This window comes from Tupaia chinensis, unplaced genomic scaffold (assembly GCF_000334495.1).
Source record: "Tupaia chinensis unplaced genomic scaffold, TupChi_1.0 Scaffold139767_1, whole genome shotgun sequence".
Taxonomy (NCBI): domain Eukaryota; kingdom Metazoa; phylum Chordata; class Mammalia; order Scandentia; family Tupaiidae; genus Tupaia; species Tupaia belangeri.
The window spans coordinates 1,725,535-1,740,468 of NW_006199647.1; the positions used below are offsets into that span (position 1 = coordinate 1,725,535).

Consider the following 14,934-nt stretch of genomic DNA (forward strand, 5'->3'; position numbering starts at 1 on the left):
TGGCTGAAACTGAAAGACACTCAAAATGGTTTTGTGTTCTCAATTCTTTGGCAATAATTTGTTTACTTAAGGATTCAGGTCAAACAGTTGTTGAACAGATTGAAATGTTTTGGATACTTTCAAAATAAAAAAAGAGCAACTTAAATGCAGAAACCGAAAATTGCTTGGTATCTTAAAAGTGAACATATAATGATGTGTTTCAGTGGACTCTGGTCAGGAAAGGTGAGAGTGACAGTGGTGGTCACAGGCAGGCGCATTTCATAGGACCCAAGTTACCAGGTTGGGACGGAGGGAAGGGAATGTCTCGGGGAGTTCGGAGTCCCTTGCCCCCGAAGGGTGTTCAAATTCCCGTCACTCTGGAGGGCTCTGCAGCCCCCGCCGCTGGGAAGGCTGGGGCAGGTCTCCGTCTTCTAGATTGTGGGCCTCTATCCAGAAGATGTTAGTTGACAAGATGGCGCCGTCCTCAGTGTACTTCATATATATATATTTTTTTTTTGGAGGGGTTTTCGCTATAGGGCACGTGCGCTTGCCAGACAGACAGAGACATAGAGACAGAAAGCGAGAAATCACCCCCCAGGGGGGGCGGTCATGCCGCAGTCCCTTCTCCTCCATTCTCCTCTCGGGATCTTGGGCACGCACGCACACGCGTCCGGCGTGAGATTTAAGCCCCCGGGTCCGAGACGCGAACCGCGGTCGACTACGTGGGAGTCCAGCGACATAGCCATTACGCTAACTGCTGGTTCCCAGTGTACTTCATATTTCAACTGGAACAGGTTTTAACTTGAACGGGCGGATGTGCCCTCCCTTCCACCTCGCCGAAGCTCTCAGACCAGCCGTTCTCGCTAGTGACAGTTGGATGCAGAATTCACTCCGCCCGCTAGCCTGAGCCCTGCACGTTCCAGACGCAGAAACAGTGGAAGATGCCTTTCCTCCAAGAATGGGAATGTTTGCGTTCTGTGCAGACGTGGCAGTCTGTCGGAACCGCCCTGTGTACCGGAGGCAGGGAGCCAGAGCAAGGGGGCTTAGCTCTCCTGATGGGCCGACTCCTGCCGGTGAGAGGCCCGAGCAGAACGCCGGTCAGCGCACTGAATGGAAGGGCTGAGTCGTGACTCGCCGTGGCTCTCTCTAAGTCTAGATGGTTGGATTAAGATGGTTCTAATTTGGTGTACTTGTAAGGGAGGTGTCTTGAAAATATAGAGAAATGAAAGGAGTTTTATTTATCTTTCTAATAGAGATTTTTGCTATAGGACATGTGTGCTCGCCAGAGTGAAAGAGAGAGAGACAGCGAGAAATCACTTCCCCCGGGAGTGGCCATGCCACAGTCCCCTCTCCTCCATTCTCCTTGCGGGATCTTGGGCATGCAGGCACATGCACTTGTCTTAACTTTTAAGCCACCAGGTCTGGGACTCGAACAGTGGTCTACTACATGGGAGTCTGATGATGTAGCTGTTACGCCATCTGCCGGTCCCAGGAGTTTTATTTTTTAAAAATGTAAACAAAGTAGTAGAATAATGTTCACTAATGAGTTACGTAATTAACCAAATAACCTGATAAAAATGTGGTTTAGTTTCTCTTTTTCCCACCTCTGTGTAACTATTTAATAAAACTCAAACACAGGTCAAAAACTGTCATTATCAAATCAGAGTTTCTGGTTCTCCAAGCTTTCAGGTTATTTAAAAGAATGTCGGATGGAAACTGTCACAACAGGACTTTTTGCCACTGTGGAGAGTCTGAACTGCAAACAGATTCTCGGACTGGCGGGTCACCTCCGTCAGCTCGTTCCACGTTGGCGCCGTCTCATCCCCAGGGGCTTTTCCAGAGCTACTGCCTTCACCACGAAGCTCCAGAGTTTCCCCAGTTCAAACTCGGGCTTCGGCATTTTCACTTTCCTGACGAAGACATCGCGGAGAGGGTAGCTGGACTGGCAGGCCTCTTCTATGTCCTTCCCAGTGCTGTCGAATCGGTTTACTGACCACTTCTTTCCAGCCACTTGCCTGCACCTCCGGGGTCATGACTTCCGTCCTCTTCTTCCGGATTTGGCGGGCCTGCTGCTGCTGGGCCTCAGAGGTCTTCCGTATGTGATGGTTGCGTTTTTTAGGAAACCCAACACAGAAGAGACAAGCAAATAACCGTGGGTCGTCTTGACATCGACACGAGCGCCAGTCACGGGCTGCCATTTCTCGGCCACGGAGCACGTTTGTCACGGTGAGAGCCAGGCCACGGAGCTGGGCAGTCTCTGCCCTGAACGTCCGCAGTCATTAGCTTGGATTTGCTCAGTGCGGCTCCGTCATCCTGCAGGTCTGCGAGGGTCACTTCCAGCACTCGGCCCCCAGGGCCATCAGATGCAGCCCTGGCTCCTTGCGTCCTGGCGCGTGGCGTTTTCCCAACATTTCTTACAGAGCAGGTGCTTTCGCGTCCTGCCGATCTTTCTTAGAAAATGGACCAACCGCTTTCTTCCGGGCCCCCTTGCTGTCGCCTCTCGTATTCCTATTCTTGCCAGCGGCCATGGCGCTGCCCGGGAGCCGGGAGTGTGGCTGAGCTTCTTGGGGGTCAGTCAGTGAGAAGTGAAGGCTGACTTGCATTTACGCGTCGGCTTTTACACAGCTGTTTCGAAGTTTCCCGGGAATACCTGAATGCAGGTTGCTTCTGTTTTTAGTATTTTAAATGACTTCCTGGAGTCACTTTATGAAACCTTTTTCTCAGTAGGCAGGAATCGTTAAACGAATACCGTCTGTCGGCAGACTGCTCAGCTGTGCACCTATAGGCCTGTGCATCATGCCGCCACCTCTGAGACCCGGCTCGGCCTGCTCGGCCGCGCGGTCTTCTGTCAGCGCCAGTGCTCTGGTGCACGGCCACAGCAACCCTCCTGCCCCGGAGCCCTCGCCCAGCACCTCGTCGGTCCTCCAGCTCCCTTCCTGCCCTGTCCAACACGCCCTCCCACCAGTCCCTTCCCGTTAGTCCCTGCCCGTCAGTCCCCGCTTGTCAGTCCCCTCCAGCTCCCTTTCTGCCCTGTCCAGCACGCCCGCCTGTCAGCCCCCTCCGGTCAGCCCCCTCCCGTCAGTCCCCTCCGGTCAGTCCCCTCCGGCTCCCTTTCTGCCCTGTCCAGCACGCCCGCCCGTCAGTCCCCTTCCCCCTTACTAATGCCCTAAACTTCCTAGACCTTTGTCTCCTCTTCACAGGTGACTGGAGAAAGCTCAACTCTGGGGACCAGCAGATGGAGTAATGGCTACATTGCTGAATTTCCACATAGTCAGTTGTGGTTTGAGTCTCGGAACTGGAGGCTTAAAACTCATGCCAGGCGCATGTGTGTGTGTGCCCTGGATTTCGAGAGGAGACTAGAAGAGAAGGGACTGTGGCATGGCCCCTGTCACAGAGTCGCATCAGCTGTGCCCTGGATCAGATACCGTGAGCCAGAGCTGGAGGTGAGGAGATTTGGAAGGCAGCACATCCTTGCCGGGGAGCAGGTGTCCCTTCTGCACTGATACTTGGCCCCTTGCCTTGGTGCCACTGAGGTGTCTGGTCCCCCATGGCTGTTGGGGGCCTCGTGGGACATCTGTCCTTGAAGCATGCAGTCCTGGCCACGGGGCTCAGGCTGTGTGGCCCCTTTTCTGGTCCCAGGTCTCTCCTGGTCAGCCAACACCTTCGGCACATTCACGTCCACACTGTCGGACAGCAGGAGCACTCTGTGTGGTTGTCCCAGGCTCAGAGGACGTGGGGCGGGGACAGAGGGACTTCTGCCGGCTCCGTGTCTCTTCTGGGTCCTGCTCGTTCTAATGTTCCCAACTACCTCCACCTCTGATGTTTCTGCAGCCCCACCCTGAGGTTCAAGGCCTCGGGAGGGCAGGCCAGATGGGACTGAGCCTCCTCCCAGCCGCTCTTCTGTTCCTGCCCTGCCCCTCTCCCGTGTCTCATCTCCAGTTCTTTCTGTTCACAGTGAACTCGGTCGTCTAGCCACTAGACTGGCTTTGGGTTATGATGGGGAAATCCTGATTCACTGGACAAAGACTTTCAGAAATTCGCGGTATCTCCAGGAACTCAGCTGGGCACTGCCCGCTCCCTTCTCTTCCCGCTGCCCTCACCTCCGCCCCACCCACCCCCATCGATGGGTGCCTCTGAGTGGGAGAGGTTGCGCCCACGGACACGTGCACGGGCACAGCACGCTAGTAATGTCAGCAACCGTCACCCTCGTTACGTACAGGTTTACCTCGTCTGCTCGAGATGGCCACGCTGCCTGCCTGTCCTGCCCAGCTCTCGGCAGAGGCCCGGCTCCTATGTCGCGGTCACCGAGGAAGGGTTGTCAGGGACGCCTGCTGCTCGTCGTAAAATCCTGTTTTTTCTTTGTTACAGATAAGGTGGAGAGAGAGCCCACTGTTTTATCAAAGGCCAATCCCGGGCTGGCCCCGTCACCTGGTGGTTGCGGGAGCGGATCCCACGTAGCCGACTGTGGTACAGACGTGACCCTTGGTGGCCCATGTGCATGCACGCCCGTGACCCTGACACGATGGGAGAGAAGGGATTGCAGGGTAACACGCCCACCGGGGCGCGCGCTCTCGCGCTCTGTCAAGTGCATGTCCCCTCTGGCAATTAAAAACATAAATAATGATAAAGACCGACCACTCCAATGCTGCGTGGACTTCCATTCCCTCTTGTCTTATTAAACACTTCAGCCCTGCCTTTGATCTTTCACATTAGGAATATTTCTTTTCCTACCGGATTACTCTCATTGATATGGAAACATGCTGTGATATTACTTTCTTGGAGCAGAAAAGCCTACTAATGGCACACCTGCCCCCCCCCAGTCACAGCATCATTTCTCTGCCACCCTTCCCGGCCAGATCCTAGCGAAGCCGTCTGTGTGCTGTCACCCTCCCTTACCGCCTACTCCATTTCCGATTGCTCGGTCTGGCCTGCGTCCCGACCACGGCCCTGAAACCGCCGGTACTAAGTGCCGGCTTCCGTTCTCAGCTTGCCAGTCCCTCAGCCGCGTTCAGCCATGGTGGCTTCCTCCTGGTGGCTGTGAGAACGCGTTCTTCCGCCTTTCCTCCGGCTTCGTCACTGTGCAGTCTCGGCCTCTCTTCCGGCTTCTCCCTCTTGACTCGAGTGTTTATTTGATCTATTTATTTTTACCTATGTCTAGTACTTGTACACATCGATGGGGTATGATGTGATCTTTCGGTGCCACAGGTCGTGTGGCAGGCTTAGGCCAACGTATGGAGTGCTGTCTCATGGTGCGGCACATGGCTGTTGTTACTTTGTGCTGGGAACATTCCAGATCATCTTTCTCGTTACTCTGATGTCTGCGGTAGCTTCTCGTTAACTGCAGCCACCCAATGATGGCTTACGACGTGAGAAAGTGCTCCTCTTACCTACCTGTAATTTCGTTTCTATTACCAACACACCTCTCTCCTCTCCTGCCTACCTTTTCCAGATTCCCGGTCACTCGTCAGCCTTCTACTTCTGTGAGGTCATTTTCAGTGTCTTCACATACAGACAGGAGCATGTGGCTTTTCTCTTTCCGTGACTGATTTATTTCACTGGACAAAGTGTCCTCTAGACTTGCCCATGTCACCCCAAAGGACAGGATTTCATTCTTTGTAAGTGACTAAGTAGTAATCCATTGTGCATGTTCATCTCTCCTCTCTCTCTCTCTCTCTCTCTCTCTATATATATATATATATATATATATATATAAATGTAGTCTGTGCTGGTGGATCTCAACATTTTCCATTTACTGATTGATGTTTAGGCAGATTTCATGGTCTTGGCTATGTGAATGGTGCTCAATAAACATTGGGGTGTAGCTCGCTCTACGTAATGCACTGCACATTAATTTTAATTTTTTTTGAGGGAACTCCACATTGTTTTCTGTAACGACTGTACTAATTTACACTCCCACCAATAGTGTATGAGTTTTCCTCTCAACTTCCTCACCAGTGTGTTCGTTTCTGTCCTTTTGATAATAGCCATTCTAACTAGGGTGGATTTTTGGTTTTGACTTATATTTCCCCAGTGATTACTGGTCTTTTGTGTGTCTTCTTTTGAGACTTGTTTACTTAGGGCACGCGCACACGCACCTCATGATTTTCAAGCTGCGAGGGCCAGACTAACTGCGATTGGCCGTGTGCGAAGTTCAGCACCTTAGCCACCGTGCCACTTGCTGGCCCCATTGGCTCATTTTTAAATTTCTCAAATCCCTTTTATACAGTCTGGTTATTAGTCTCCTGTCACATGGGTAGTATGCAGATATTTTCTCCCATTCTGTAGGTTGTCTCTTTACTTTGTTGATTGTTTCCTTTGCTGTGTAGAAGCTTCTTAGTTTGCTATAATTAAATTCTTCTTGTTGTTGCCCATACTTTTGAGATTTTATTGAAAATGTTTGTCCTAGACCCCTGCCATGAAGTGTTTACTCTCTATTTTCTTCTGGTAGTTTCATAGGTTCAGGTTTTATTTTTAAGTCTTTAATTATTTTTGAATTGATTTTTGTATATGATAAGAAATGTAGGTGTATTTGTTTCTTCTGCGTATGGATGTCCAGTTTTCCCAGTACCACTTATTGAAGAGATGGTCTTTTCCCCAATGTATATTCTTAGTCCCTATATAAAAAATCGGCTGGCTATGTATATTTGGGCTTATTCCTGTTCTCTGTTCTATTTCATTGCTCTATGTGTTTGATTTTTTTTCTCCCCAGGTACCATGCTGTTTTAGTTACCATAGCTTTGCAGTATACTTTAGAATTCAATAGTGTGATATCTCCAGTTTCATTCTTTTTGCTCAGGATTGTTTTGGCTATTTGGAGTCTTTCATGTCTACATACAAATTTTATTATTATTTTTTTCCCAATGTCTGTGAAGAATTTAACTCAAACTTTAAATATGAGATTTTCATGGCTTGGTTCAGTCTTTATTCCTGCTTTATATTTTTCATAAGATAATCTCATCAAACTTTATGACGTTAAATAACCAAATACACTAGAGTTTTCCCCAAACTCCTCCTCTGAGCTATAGAACTAAATATTAACCATCTTCTTGAGATTTTAACTATTTATTTTTAAACTATTTTCACAGTCATATAAAACACATGGATAACACAATAATTGATTTCCAATCACTTCTCAATAATCTTCTTCAGTCTGCTATATCTCAGCAAAAACACTATCACCCTCTGTATTCTTAACCTAGAAATGTGCTAGTCTTTCTGGGTCCCCCAGCTGCTGCTTCTCAGTGTCTTGCTGCCTTACTTTCTCTGATGCATTCTTTAAGCAGATTCTAGTCAGGTCAGACATTAATTTTGGATATTCATGAAGTCACACACTAGCTGGACATGAAACGTAGCTGCTCATGAAGTCACACACTAGCTGGACATGAAACTGCAGTGGTTGTAGAATGGACGAGAAAGCATGGTGTTCCGTCCAAGCATCTTTCTCTTTTCTTTCAAATGTTTCCCGTAACTAATTGGATCTATTTTTATAACTTTGTCACATAATCATATGCTAATAACTTTCTAGATTCCATTTCTACCATGGCTTTACTTCTGAAATCATGACCCTTACGTCTGTCATCGACACCTTCATGTGATGTTCCACTAGAAGTCACAAATGAACCTATCCAGAATGGACTTCGCTGCATTTCCCCAGCCACCGTGCTTACTCTGTGATCCCTCTCTCAGTAATTCTTCTAGTGCCTCATGGAGTCCCAAGCTAGAATCCTGTACAATTTTAAGCAAGAATCATTCTTGGTAAATTATCTCTGTTTTATTAACATTAAATGCAGCAGAAGTTTTTGTCTCCTCAAATTCTAAAATGTGTCACAAATTCATTCGTGTTTTCTTATGAGACCACCTCAGAACAGCTTTTTTCTGATTTCTTGCTTGGGCTACTATACCAATAACCTCATTTCCATTTTCACTCACTTATATTTCAGTCTTCCAGGAGCCGGAGTGATCTCCGACAAAGCACATGCTCTAAGGTGTGCACTCCCCGGTTAGGCCATCGATTTTATATTATACTCGTGAGTCTGTAATCATTTTGTTCCCTCATTTGTTGGTGCCACTAGGATTTGTGTCACAAATGAGTGAGGTCACATCTGCTCATCTTGGTTTTTAAGCACCTTGCACAGTTCCTCAGGTATCACTCCTTAATGACAACAGTAGACACACGGTGACAGCTAGCAGAAGAACCTGCTTTCAACATAGATGTCTGGTCACCACAAATCCCAAAGGAGTGAGTTCAATTTATTACTAACCTGGCATTTTAGTTCATTTATAGTAAGGAGTTTAAGCAAACAAGTCTACATCAAATTCCATTTTTTAGTCATATTTTGAAAAGATTGTGAATCCAGGTAGAAGAGCCAATGGCTACTCTCTTTTGCTTGATAGGTGGCCCAGACCTCACTCAATCAAGTCGGGCCCACAGGTAGGTCTCCTGGAGAAACGCGAGTGTACAGAATTCCAGTCAGGTCAGACTTTCACTGTAGGTATTCAGGGAGGGATTTTGGTTTTCTGATACACTAGCTGGATGTGATACTGCAGTGATTGTAAAACAAACGAGACAGCATCTATTATAGTTTTACAAAACACAACAGGACCAAGTAGTTTGGCAATAAAAGGATTTTAATGAATTAATTAATATTTAGAATGCCAGTTACAGGACCAGCAAGCAAATGGTGTAATGGTTACATCACTAGACCCCCACGTGGTCAACCGTGGTTCGAGTCCCAGATGCAGTGGCTTAAAACTCATGCTAGGCATGTGTGTGTGTGTGCTCAAGATCCCAAATGGAGATTGGAGGAGAAGGGACTGCAGCATGACCATTCCCCCCAGGGGGTGATTTCTCTCTTTCTGTCTCCCGGTCTCTCTCTGTTTCTCTGGTGAGCACATGCACCCTATAGCAAAAATCTCTCTAAAAAAGAATACCAGTTACGGTAAAATAAGTTGCCCCTTCCCTTCCCAAAAACACTAGCTAACCCAAACACTATAGTATTATTTAAATGCTTATAGGAAAACTAAATTAATGGTTTCCAGATTAATATTTTTTAGTATCTCTCATTTGCCTTATTTTTATAAGAAATACTTTATTAGCTTTATTTATCTATTTATATTTTAATTGGACCAGAGAGGGGAGGAGAGAGAAAGCCACCAGGCCTGGGACTTGAGCCACGGTCGCCTGCATATGAGTCCAGTGTCCTTAACCCCCATGCCACTTGTCGGCCCTATCATTTGCCTTTTTAAAAGAGTTTATTCATTTATTTCTTATCTGAGTGAGAGAAAAAGAGAGAGCCAGCATTCTCAACAGGGTCTGGTGTGTGATGCACCCAGCCTCAGCCCTAGGAAATCAAATCGATTTGAAGATCGGGGCGCAGTGACCCTGCAACTAGATCTAGCAAGTAGCACCCCACGGGAAGGTCCTGGGCTCGCCTCAGGCCCTCCCTGAATGTGTTGGGTGTGAGGACACTTGTGCGTGTGACCTGGGTGAGCTTAGACTGGAGGGGAATTGTGGCGTGCAGACCCTCTCGGGTGTGCCTCTTTCGGTCTCTCTGTTTCTGTTTTTCTCTCTTTCTTTTTGTCTTTCTCTTGCAGAGAGGAAATGAGTAAATAAATAAACAAAAATTAAAACCCCCATTTATAGCTTACTAGTGGCTGAGGGTAGGGTTGAAGTAGAGGGTGTGGCTGAGAAACTTCAGGGCAAAAGGGTCATGTCCTGCCTTCATTCGCATTCCTCCTGTAAGCAGCAAAGCACTTTCTCAGGAACCTGCTGGGACGTGCATCAGGGCTCCGGGGAGAACACGCACCGGGACGTGAGGCACGCGGTCTGGGCAGTTACACACGCTCGAGTAAGCCGTGTCGGTCATTTAGCCACAGAGCCCTACGGGTGCAGCCCGCTAGTGTCCTGGGGAGTGACTCGGCCAGTGGGAGCACGCCATTGTCTTCCGTGGCTTCGTGTCGTGGATTTGGCGCCGGCTGCAGTTAACCCAGGGCTAGCTGTAGAGGGATCCATGCTCTCGCCGCAATCCTATCGAAGAGCCTTGCCAGTCTGTAAGAAGAAAGGTCACAGGTAACGTGGCTTTTTATAAGCGACATCACACTTCAAACCTAATGATAAAGCTTTTTATTGAAAGAAAACGTAACTGAAGAGTTCTCTTAATGTGAGAGCAGTACCTGCTCTATTGCCCGCCTCTCCACATTTGAACTGGGCAGTGGCAAGCTGTGATACCAAGCACAGCTTTGTCCCTAGAGATCTGGGTTCTAATCCTGGTCTTTGTCGTCACTGGTTGTGCCACACTGAGCGAAGCTCCTAACAACACGGTCACTTTGTCACCCCAGAAGGCGCCGTACTAGATGACGCCTAAGCGTTTCTCTGGCTCTAGAATTTTGTTTTGTTTTCCAGATTTGGTTTTTCACTGATGGTGGGATGCTAGGGTGGTACACCTACACTGGGCAGCCGAGAGGACTGTGCTGAATCAGTGCTAATCCCCAGCCCTAATTTTAGCTGCTTAAAACCGCGGTGCACTGATTGCCATCTTATTAACCTGAGAGATAATGAAGCTCTCGGAGGCTCTCGATTAACCATAGAGATTAGTTCTTGCCATCAGAGTCTGGCCTCGGTGTGGTATCAATATGCATGGCCTTAGCTCCCGAATTATTGGGGAGGTAAGAAATGGTTTTGAGATGCATGGAACTCTCCTGGTGCACTGGAAGGAATACTAAAGTTGTAAGGATGCTTTCTGAATTTTGGCTTTGTATTTTAATGGGAGTGTGAGATTGCTTAAGTCACTGCGTTTCTCTGACGTTTAATATTTTGCATGTATAAGATAGAGATAATATCTGGTTTGCATGCATTATAAGGTAATTGGTAAAAAATAGTTATTTATAGGAGCATTCCCTTAGAGAGTCGCAAAATGCAAAACATTTTAGGGATGGAGGTTTAATGTGTGCTCAGCGGCCATGATAAATTATTCGCAACTGCAGGTTCAGTGAAGAGGGTGATGATACACGTGCGCACCTCCCTGGGACGGAGACCCAGCATGCTGGGGGACCCGGGACCGGCAGCACCAGCTGCTCACCGTGTCTCCACACTGCCCTGCCCGACAGGAGGGTCTGCGGAAGGCTGGCCAGCTCTCTGCTCTTTGCAGACGAGGAGCATGGTGGCCGACAAGGGACCAGGGCCACCGAACGTGCTTCTTTCAATCTTTTCGACCGAGTCTCCTTTTTTCTTCTCTCTAATTGCCAAAGGGCATGTGCACTAGCCAGAGAAAAAGCGAGAGAACACAGCCCCCAACAGCGTGGCTGCGCCACCGTTCCTTTTCTGTGTCCTCGCCCTGTCAGGATTTGGGGCATGCACACACCTTAGCGTGTTCCTCAAGCCACCAGGGCTGGGACTGAAACTGGTCACCTGTGTGGGACATGGTGGGTAGCCTGGACCCGCTCTCGCCTTTGTCCGGCTCTGCCAGTCACTGGTCATGTGACCTTGTGCATGTTATTGAACCTTTCCGAGCTTCGGCTTCCCCACCGTCAGCTTTCTTCTCCCTTAGAAGTGGTAATGATCAGAATCTAGTAGATGGTACTCCCACGTAGCGGACTGCGGTTCGAGTCCCAGACCCAGCAGCTTAAACTCAACTGGGTGCATCTGAGAGGAGAATGGAGGAGAGGACTGTGGCAGGCCATCCTTCCTGGGGGTGGGGGGGGTGATTTCTTGCTTTCTGTCTCTCTGTCTCTCCAGAAAGTGCAGGCACCCCATGGCGAAAATCTCTCTTAAAAATGGTTGTGGTTGTGTTTTCCTCTCACGTGATCGGTCCCCAAGTGCGGATTTACTGGCATGTTCATCTTCTCAAAGACAGAGCTTAAGCCCCTGGTTGCTGGGTCCCTCGTTCCCAGCTCTCTGCTGCCAGTGGACACTACCGTCGAGAGGGGCTGTACTGAGTGACAGAGACCCCAAATCGGGTGTCTTAAATAAAATTACAGTTGATTTATCTGGTACTAGAAGGTTTGTCATTAAGCAGTTCAAGACTGATGTGGTTAGTCAGTCCCACACACCCTCAGGAACCCCGTTCTTTCTGTGTTCTCGATCTTCTGTGTACAGCTCCAGTATCAGGAAACATGGCGGCTCAAGACAGCTGCTCCTGCCCCAGCCACCTTCACCACATCCTTTCTAGCAAAGGAGGAGGTAACAGCAACAGAAGACGTAAAGGGCGTGCTTTATCTACCATTCGAGGCAGACCTTCAAGTGTTACGGAGGAGTCGTCCATTGGATGGAAATCTTAGCTACCTAAATGTCCTCACCCACGGGGAGGCTATGAAATACCGAGAACAGATATTACGGGAAAATACGTTCTCTTTTGTCGGCACATCAACAATTGCAGGGGGCCATTTAAAAACATGTCCCAGAATACGGAGACAGATATAAAAAGGAAGGCGAGAGCTGTGGGGACAGTCTGAGCTGGTGTGTTATTTTGCTGTGTGCGTAGGACTTGGCTGTCGTTACTACGACAGGAAGCCTCCCGTGCGGTGGGGACAATACCCACTTTCCAAACTTGGTCACGGACGCGCCGTTGCAGGTCTTCGCGATACGCCGTGTCATGTATGTTAATATGTGTGCACTTCGAACTTCACCTGAACCGTAGCATCCAGGAAATGAAGGACTCATGTTTCAGGCGGCCTCTTCTATCAAAGCAAACGCCCGTCAGGAGAGCAGTGTTTCCTGGAGTCCACGCGAAGCCCACTGGGGGTCGCGGTCTGCAAGCACCCCCCGGGAGCACTGGGATGCGAGGCCCTGAAACGGCCCTCCGTGGCAGCAGGCTCACGCCGTGCTCACCTCACAGACTGAGTCTTACTTAAGCGAAGATTGAAAGGATGTGGCACTCCCTGAACAGGCCCCTGTCGAAGGCATCAGAAGCGTTCTGGGATTTGTGTAGCCAGACTGCAGCAAGATTTTGCCCTGAGCAATAGAAGAGCCGTGAGACACACCCACGGGCCCTAAAGGAATGTGGCGCTCCAAGGCTCGGCTGTCTATGTGCCTGCGACATCAGTACCGATGCCCTGAGTTTTGCCCTCGGCCATGTGGGTGTGACAGGGGCTGGCCAGCTGCTCTGGATGGGCCTTTGCTCACGGAGATTACTCTGGGAGACTGGATCCACCTCGGCCCTTCCCAGTGGCGAGCCATGGAGTGGAACACGGACCAGTCCAGGCTTCCTATGGCGGCAGCACGCGCCGCGCCTGGGGCTCAGCTCCGCGGGCGGGCAAGAGCTGCTTCTCGGTAGTGTGGAGGGTGACCACGGTCCCCATCTCACGCTGTGGCCCTGCAGCTGCTGAACTAGACCTATTTGCTACTCAAGCAACATCGTTCGTGGGGACCTTGGTAACGGCGCAGATCAAAGTTAATTGGATTACATGGGAATTGAATTGAGGATCCACTTTGACCTCATTAGCACAGAGACACAGCCAGGGAAGGTCGTCAGACACACACTCCTGGAGGCGCTCACAGGAACAGCTCGTTTCAAAGGGAAGCCGGCCGTGTGGGTAACATGCCGTGGGCTCCGTAGGCGGAAGATGAAGAGTACTGAACGATATCGGGGCACATCACAAAGTGGGTTTGACCTGCACACACTGACTCCGTTTCCCGGCCGCAGTCTGTGGGAGGGAGACAATCGGGGAGTGGCCGATGCACCGTGGGACCGCCGGACAGGCCTGGCAGCTGCTCGCGGCGATGCCGCAAGGTCTCGGGGATGCTAGTCGCACTTGTGCGGTCCCATCATGAGAACGGCCACTCAGGGCTGGGTGCTACCTCCATGCAGCGGCCTGCGGGCCGGGAGACGTGGGGTCCGAGTGTCCCCAGAGGCATTTCTAAGTGGTGTGTGTTGTCATCAGGTCATCGCGAACCGGAGTAGACGGGCATGGTAACTCGCTGCTCAGCTGTTGATCGCATGGATACTTAACTTGAGCAAAAAGTCCATGTTAGATGAGCAGGTGGGGGTAGGGTACCAGCCACCGAGTGCAGGGCCTAGGGGCAGGGAGGCGCCTTCGCCCAGGACCGGCACAGGGCGCCCGTCCGGGCGTCCAAAGGGCAGTCCCGTGCAGCTCAGACCGCGTCGGAAAAGCTGGCTGTCCTCTTTCAACTGAAGATGGGACTCAAGCTTGTCCTTGTTCTCTCGTTTCCCCTGTTTTTGAACTTCTCCACCAGCTTCCCCGGAATCCCTGTTGGGTAGCCAGGAGTTTGTCAGGGACGCCGTGCCGAGAGCAGGACTTCGCCTCACTGTCTCACCTGGGCCACTGTGACGGACCCCACAGCCCGGTGGCTGAACAAGCTTGCTTCTCACGGCTCTGAAGCCGGGGGCTGGCAGGTATGGCATTGGGTGGGAGCCCACCACCTGGCCCAGAGACAGCTGCCCTCTCTCCGTGCCCTCACCCGGGGTCTATCTTACAAGGGCACTAACCCTTTAGCCAGGCTCTGCCCTGTGGCCAGTCAATCACCTGCAGAGGCCCCATCTCCCCACACTGCCCCGGCAAGGACAGGGATCCGACAGGTGAGTTCTGGGGACACGCCACCCAGTCTACAGCAGTGTCCACTCCGCACAGTTGGAGGAGTCCCTTCCGCCCTCAAACATCCCGACTTCACCCAGAACTAGACCAGACGGGCTCCTGTGTGTGGTCAGGGCCACAGTTCGGTCAGGGCGCTGCGGCGGTAACGGGGACAGTAATCCCCATCAAGGGTGATCTTGCCCTCACGGCACCTGCTAGAGCACCTGCAGTCGGGCTCCCCTGGAGGACCGAGCTCCTGGGGGTGACAGCAAGACCCCAGCACCTCCGCCAGAGAGAGGGATGCTCAGGGGAAGCTGCCCCGGGTTCGGGTACAGGGAGGCAGGCACGGGGGGGGGGGGGGGGGCATTTTGCTTATGCACCAATCTGAGTGTGCAAGGGGATGAGGGGACACCAGGGGCCCCGCAT

The 14,934-nt window shown here is 50.5% G+C and overlaps 1 pseudogene; it reads right to left on the bottom strand.

Annotated features, from left to right (window-relative positions):
• Positions 1–1,698: 1,698 nt before the first annotated feature.
• Positions 1,699–2,507, bottom strand: LOC102491249 (40S ribosomal protein S3a pseudogene; annotated as a pseudogene).
• Positions 2,508–14,934: the final 12,427 nt, after the last annotated feature.